The sequence below is a fragment of the Elephas maximus genome, chromosome 10 (assembly GCF_024166365.1).
Source record: "Elephas maximus indicus isolate mEleMax1 chromosome 10, mEleMax1 primary haplotype, whole genome shotgun sequence".
NCBI classification, from domain to species: Eukaryota; Metazoa; Chordata; class Mammalia; order Proboscidea; family Elephantidae; genus Elephas; species Elephas maximus.
In genome coordinates, this window is record NC_064828.1 from 104,155,507 (window position 1) to 104,162,738 (window position 7,232).

Sequence of the window (7,232 nt, forward strand, 5' to 3'; positions counted from 1 at the left end):
AACACTGATGAACAAATTTCTGAGTCTCTGCTTTCAATTCTTTTGGGTATATCTAGGACTGGACTGGGCAGTGTTTTGTTCTGTGGCACACAGGGTCGCTATGAGTCGGAACCAACTCGACAGCACCTAACAACATAGCAACAAAAGCACTGGAAGTGAGACAGATAGGGTTAGCTGTGCTGAACAAAAGAGCTTTTAAAAAGATTACCATCTAGAAGTTGGGTAAACAGGAACCCACCCTGTCAACATGAGATAGGATTGGGGCAGCCCATGAATTACTATCTCCTTCTTAGTTTTTCTTAATGTCTTCCTAATCCCCTCCTCCTTTGCAGGCTCAGCATGCACAGAGGAGCAGAGTGTGACTGCCATTTGACCTTCCTTAGCCCTCCGAAGATGGTGATGTAGTGCCGAAGATCAAGTGCGGGTATGCTATATCCCATAATAAGTGACGCCAAGGGCTGCTGAGAGGACTCCATCTTGAATATCAGAAGGTTTCATCTTGGATCCCAGATGCGCTTGCAACTTGATTAACATGCACCACCATTCTGAGAAGTACACGCCCCTTGAAAGAAGCCCACTAAATATTCATTACTCTATTGTCTCCACTGAACCCATATAAGCCCTAGCCTTGCTTCCCTTTTCGAGTCAGTCTTTTGGAGGGGTTTAGATCCCCCTCTGACTCCTTTTGCTTGACTCAAGCAAAATAAAGCTTGCTGAAGATAAAGTTTGTCTTTCGCATGTATCCTTACTCGAGAAAAGACAAGGACCCTTTGTGTCAGATTGGCAATTGGTAACAGAATTGCTAGGTCATATGGTAGTTCTATTTTTAGTTTTTTTGAGAAACTGCCGCACTGTTTTCCACAATGCATAGATTTTTCAGTGGCTGATTTTTGGAAAGCAGATCATCAAGTCTTTTTACCGAGGCATCTCTGGGTGGACTCTGATTTAGGAAATAATATGGGAGCCATTATTCCTTGTCCTTGAGCATAGAGAATGTGACCCAGCTGGGGCTGGGCTCACAAGGGCTCACAAGAACTCATAAAGACTCACAAGGACACATCAACTGGGCCCTGAGGTATAAAGATGATAGATAGGAAAATCTTGGAAATTATCTTTTAGAGAAGATAATAACTTTTAGGGAATTTTTCACGTAAGCCAGAACACAAAAAACTTTCTACTCTTATCTTTTTCTATTAGCATTTAGTGAATAGAAAATTTGTTTGACCAATAAGGACCCTCCTGTCTGTTGTTACTGAAATCTGTACCAATGATTGTTGAGAGGGATAATTCAAAATGTAGGATCACAGTTTCTAGCCAGTCTGTGAAAAGGTAAAGTTTTCAATGGTTTTTCCCATTTTGTAGCATTAATATATTAACATATACTGATGACTCTGTAATATTCTCTGGACTCGGGCAGACATGGCTGTGTCAGCACGCTTGTCTGTTTTCCCATTCTTGCCTATTCTGTAATATTCTCTGGACTTGGGCAGACATGGCTGTGGCAGCACGCTTGTCTGCTTCTCAACTTTTGCCTTTTTGAATATATGCCGAATAAAACTTCCTTTTTGCTTTATGAAACTTTGTGATGTTTTTTACCCTACAATAACTCAAACCTCCAACTTTTTAGTTAGCAGCCGAGCACAATAATCGTTTGAACCACCCAGGGACTCCTATCTTGTCCCTGTTGTTGTTAATTGCTGTAGCGTCGATTCTGACTCATGGTCACCCATATGGGTGGTCCAAACGGTTATGGTTGGCAGTTCAAACTCACCCAGAGGTGCCTCGAAAGACAGGTCTAGTGATCTTCCGAAAGGTCACAGCCTTGAAAACCTTATGGAGCAATCTTGGGACCACCATCTTGTGTCTAGAGACTTTCATCTTGTGTCTAGGGACTGCCATCTTGTGCCTATCAAAGATGCAATGTGTGTTTCTGGAAGAAAGGGTTCAGGTTTTAGAACGAAATAGACTGGCTTGGACTCTCCGTTTCATGGTTCTTAGTTGTGTGCCCTCCCTTACATCACACCACTTGCCTCGACATCTGTAATTGGGGCCGAAGGGTCATTGAGACAGTCGCAGGAGATAATTTTTGTGAGCTGGGTCATTTCCATGAGCCATGTTCACAGCTTCTCCCTCTCAAAGAGGATGCTCTGGAGAGGCTGCTCCCTATGAGGACAGGAGGGAGGCTGGGAGGACTTGGGCTGCCTGGAGCAGCTGTGGCTGTGGGGGAAGAGGCTAGAGAGGAAGGGAGGTGTGGAAGCGTGGCCACAGGCTGCGTGCTCAAAGCTCCCTTGCAATTTTCAAGAAAGACAAGGCTCTGAGTCATTGTGAAATCACTTTGAGTTGCTGGATTTTTCTTTTTTGGACCACAGCTTGTCAGAGATGAAAACTCAGGCTTTGGGCTCAGAAAAGTGCCAGGCACCCAGTAGGTGGTCAGAAAATGAGCTTTCACTCCTGCCCACCGTCAGGACTGTCCAGGGCCTCAGTCAGTGCGATGCGGTTTGTGGAGCTGACTGGGACTCTGTTCGGCTGCCCAGAACCGCCCTTCTCCCTAGAAAAAAGGAGGCCAGGTGGGAGGCTTGGCCTTTAGTAACACCCCCATCTTTCCGTAGAGATGGGGTGAGGATGGGGTGCTGAGGTAGAGGGTGGGAAAGGAGCTGGCCTGAGCTGGCTAGTCCTAGGCCTTATGCTAAACCTCAGAACCTAGCCCTGGGCCTCGGCCTGGGATGGACAGGAAGGTGTCCATCATGGATTGAATTGTGTCCTCCAAAAATATGTGTCAACTTGGTCAGGCCATGATTCCCAGTATTGTGTGGTTGTCCTTCATTTTGTGATTTTCCTATAAGTCATAATCTCTGCCTGTGGTTAAAGAAAGAGAATTAGCGTGAGATGTAACACCCTTGCTCAGGTCACATCCCTGATCCAATGTAAAGGGACCTTCCCTGGGGTGTGGCCTGCACCACCTTTTATCTCTCAAGAGAAAAAGGAAAGGGAAGCGAGCAGAGAGGGGGGACCTCATACCACCAAGAAAGCAATGCCAGAAGCAGAGTGCATCCTTTGGACCTGAGGTTCCTGTGCTGAGATGCCTCCCAGAAGGAAGACTGATGCATCACAAGGACCTTGCTCCAGAGCCGACAGAGAGAGAAAGCCTTCCCCTGGAGCTGGCATCCTGAGTTTGGTCTTGTAGCCTACAGGGCTCTGAGAAAATAAGATTCTCTTTGTTAAAACCATCCACTTGTGGTATTTCTGGTATAGCATTACTAGGTGACTAAGACAGTGTCAGAGGAAGCCAGGATACCTAGGCGCTTCACCAGACTTATGGCAGAGACTTGGTTGGGAGGCTGGTCCCTCTCAATCTCCCCCCTCAGTGAGTCCTAGTTAATTCCACCAATAAGTTCAACATGCCTTACATGGGGTATAGCCCTTCACAGTTTTCAAGGTCTGTACACAGCCCAGGGGCAGAGGCGGGAGTGGGGCGCGCCTAGGCAAGTTAGTGGAGAGCCCCTCTTCCCATATGGGGGAAAATGAGGCACAGAAAGACCACGCAAGCCCCCTCAAAGTCACACAGTAGCAGTGGAGCTCAAATGCCACAGGGACTGTAGGCCCAACCCAGGGACTTGGTTCCCAGAAAAAGCAATGGTGAGGATGAGGAGGCCACCACCTGCTCCCGAGAACTTCTGGTAGCCTGGTTCTCGGTGAGATGGGAGACAGGGAGGTGGGCCTGGCCTGAGCAAGGGAAGGCCCCGTGGCCCTGGCCCATGGCCCCTGCCCCAGTTCGCCAGGCCAGGCTTCACTTCCTGAATAGGCCACCCGAAGGGACGGGCTGCAGAATCCCTTCCTAAAAAGGAATGGGGCTGGAGAGGCCCAGGCTATTTTTAGACCATTGTGTTGAAAAATCCCCAAAGTACATGTAGCATCATGTGTTTTTTTTTTTCCCCCCAGGGGAGGCAGGAGGAGGAAAAAGAACTAGAAGGACTGAGTGGACCCTCCCCCCGCAACCGGTTCTTCCGCGGGAGGGGCCCCATGTCCCCTCGGAAGGGAGATCAGGGCTTCTGTCCAGAGGCAGGGCTCACCTCGGCTGCCTCCTCAAGCAGAGCTCTCAGAGGCCACAGGCACACAGGCATCACCCCATGTAACAGGTGGGAAGACTGAGGCCAGGCCGTCCCATCCCCCACTTAAAAACGAACAGTTTTATTGAGGTATGTGGAGTTCCTGGGTGGTGCAAATCGTTAAGCACTCAGCTGCTAACTCAGAGGTGGTGGTTCCAACAATCTAGAGGTGACTTGGGAGAAAAGCCTGGCGATTTGCTTCCAAAAGGTCACAGCCATTGAAAACCCTATGGCAAGCCGAGCTGTTCTGCTCTGAAACACATGCGGTCATTGGAATCGACTCCATGGCAATTGGTTTTATTGAGCTGTAACTGGCCTATAATAAACTGCAAATATTTAAAGTCTGCAATGTGATAAGGTTTAACGTATGAATACAACTATTACTGTAATCAATGCAGTGAACACATCCATCACCACCCAAGGGCCTTGTGCCCCTTGGTAATCCCTCCTCCCGGCCCTCACCCTCGTCCCAAGGCCAACCATGACCTGCTTTCTGTCACTATGCCAAAAAAAAACCCCAAAACAAAAAAACCAAACCGGTTGACAGTCAATTTGATTCCGACTCACAGCGACCCTATAGCACAGAGTAGAACTGCCCTATACGGTTTCCAACCTTTTGGTTAGCAGCCTTAGCTCTTAACCACTATGCCATCTATCACTACAGATTAGTTAAAAAATTCCTAGAGTTTTATATAAATGAAATCATGCAGGGTTTACTCTTTTTTAACTGGCTTCTTAGAGTAATTATTTTGAGATTTTTCCTTGCTGTTGTGTGTTTCAGTAGTTCATTCCTTTTTATTGCTAAGGAGTATCCTGTCATATGGATAAACCCCAATTTGTTTATCCATTCATCACCTGATGGGCATTTGGGTTGTTTCCAGTTTTGGGCGACTACAAATAAAGCTGCTATGAACATTCGTGCAAGTCTGTACGGGCATACATTGCCTTTTCTTTTGGGTAAATTCCCAGGAGTGGAGTTATTGCATAACCCTATGTTAAACTTTGCAGGAAATTGCCAAACGGCTTTCCACGGCGGCTGCACCATCTTACATTCCCACCAGCAATGTACCAGGGTTCCAGCTTCTCCGCATCCGCACCAACATCTGTTACCGTCTTACAGTTTTAATATGCGTTTCCCTGAGAGCTAATGATGTTGAACGTCTTCTCGTGAGCTTATTTGCCCAGGCCTCACTTTTTTTTTTTAATATTTTATTTTATTGTTGTTATTGTTGAGAATATACACAGCAAAAACACACACCAATTCAAGTTTCTACATGTACAATTCAGTGACGTTGAATACATTCAAGTTGTACAGCCATTCTCACCTTCCTGTTCTGAGTTGTTCCTCCCCCATTAACATAAACTCACTGCCCCCTAAAGCTCTTATCTAATTTTTCTAGTAGCTATTGTCAGTTCGATTCTGTATGGATAGATCTTGAAGCACGACGCTCAAGGCAGATGTTCTTTACTAGTTAAACTAAACTATTGCTTGGTTTTAAGAAGATTTCAGGGGATATTTTTGGTTTAAGGTTTAAAGGTTATTTTAGGGCAATAGTCAGGGGTCAGGGGATGAGTTAATTCCCAGGCCTCACTTTTATTTGAGCACGTTTTATGTCAGGTACTTCACATTTATTATCCCACCTAACCCCCAACCCTACCACAGTCTCTCTGGGAGAAAACCAAAAGCCCAAACTCATTGCCATCAAGTTGATCCTGACTCATTCCTCTGGGAGGGGTCCCAATAATCTCTAAATTTGGCAAAATCAAAGTTGTGAAAGAAATAACCATGAGGTGTCATTTAGTCAAGCCATTTCTCACAGATGAGGAAACTCAGGCTCAGAGAGGGGGTTGACTCACCTATAATCATACCACGATCAGAAGGAAAATGGCACCGGGGTGCTAGACCGGGGCAGTAAATTCTCAATAGGTATTTATTGGTTGACGATGTTGGCATCTGCTGAATGAATGATACGGAGTTCCCTATGTGATAAGGTGTCTCTCTGTGCACAAGGCAGACAGCTACATAGGACACCCGACTGCCTCAAATGCCCTCCAGGCTGCCCACCCAAAAGCTCCTGCCTTCTCCTTCAGTCCTGAAGGACAGAAAGGCTGGAGGAAGCCGGATTTGGGCTGGCTACAGATGACCTTCCAAGTGATTAGTTATGACCTGGAACCCCTGTAGTAAGGCACCTCGCAGGTGAGAGTGTAAAGTTGTAGATCAATTCATTAATACTTATCAAGGGTATTAAACATGTTACTGGCCTTTGCTACTGTTTGTGGGGAGGCTGAGAACATGGCTCTAGAGTCAGATGGACAGACCCTGGATGGACACAGGTTGTGCTCCTTGGCAAGTCACCTCATCACTCTGAGCCTTGTTTTCTCTCTCTATAAAATGGGAATGATAACTCTATCTACTTTGTTATTGTCTTTAATATACTTCAGCGAAGACAGTGCAACATACATGTGTGTTAGCTTTAATGTACATCTAGAGGTGGTTAGTTACTATTTGAAGAACTGACATCAGGCCTAAGGTGCACCGGACCCAAGCTGTGGTATTTTCACTTGCCTCATATGCATGCAAAAGCAGGACAATGAATAAGGAAGATTGAATAAGAATTGATGCATTTGGATTGTGGTATTGGCAAATAATACTGAATATACCATGGACTGCTAGAAGAACGACCAAATCTGTCTCGGAAGAAGTACAGCCAGAATGCTCCTTAGAAGCAAGGATTGCGAGACTTCATCTCACATACTTTGGACATGTTACCAGGAGGGACCAGTTCCTGGAGAAGGACATCATGCCTGGTAAAGTAGAGGGTCATCGAAAAAGAGGAAAACCCTCAACAAGATGGATTGGCACAGTGGCTGCAACAATGGGCTCAAACGTAGCAACAATTGTGAGGATGGCACAGGACCAGACACTGTTTTGTTCCTTTGTACACAGGGCCACTATGAGTCTGGACTGACTTGACAGCACCTAAAACAACAACCAAAAAAAAAAAACAAACAAACCCACTGCCGTCGAGTCAACTCCAACTCATAGCGACCCTATAGGACAGAGCAGAACTGCCCCATAAAGTTTCCAAGGAGCGCCTGGCAGATTCGAACTGCTGACCTCTTGGT